This window comes from Corvus brachyrhynchos, unplaced genomic scaffold, assembly GCF_000691975.1.
Source record: "Corvus brachyrhynchos isolate BGI_N302 unplaced genomic scaffold, ASM69197v1 scaffold223, whole genome shotgun sequence".
In the NCBI taxonomy this organism is placed as follows: domain Eukaryota; kingdom Metazoa; phylum Chordata; class Aves; order Passeriformes; family Corvidae; genus Corvus; species Corvus brachyrhynchos.
The window spans coordinates 928,710-929,398 of record NW_008237174.1 but is presented as its reverse complement, the minus strand read 5'-3'; positions in this window follow the sequence as shown (position 1 = coordinate 929,398).

Here is a 689-nt window from a genome sequence, read left to right as displayed (position 1 = left end):
AGAGTGCCATCCCACTACTGCTCATGGCCACACATGTTTGCAGGGCTGTTCACAACACAAACACTAAGGTTTGCGAGGCAGACCTAGGGATTACTTACATGTGATCCTGAAGTTTTAAAGGTTTTCTTGCCGGTTTCATTTTAAAACACTATTAAAACTCTGAAAGCGGCAGGTGTCTGGCTGACTTCATCTCTGAGCCTTATGACACGAGAACAATGTGATGAATAATGGTGGTGTTTTGATGTGTCTGTGACCAAACCCGAGGCAGCCCTGCAGTAGTGGTCTCTCAGGGCTGTTATGTGCGTCATCTCCAAGGTTTGTGCCTTTTTTAAAAAATTATTTATTTTTTTCCCTCTACCCAGTGGTGGGGTAAGTAACCCCATCAGTGCCTCCCCCGGGGATCCCCAACGCCCCTTCCAAGCCATGTCCTTGCTCCCTTCCCAGGCTTAGGGGGAGCACTTTGGGGCCCCAGGGAGTTTTGGAGACCGCCCGAACGACGGAGATTTTGGGATGTTTTAGGGGTGCTGACTCCCTCCGTGCCCTCCCCAGGGACCCCCAATGCCTCCCTGCCATGTCCTCTTGTCACTTCCCAGGATGGGTGCTGGGGATTTGCGGGGGGGGAGTGGGTTTGGCCGGGTGTGGAGAGCAAGAACGGGGGCGTTGGGAGCTCGGGGCCGTGGCCAGAGGCG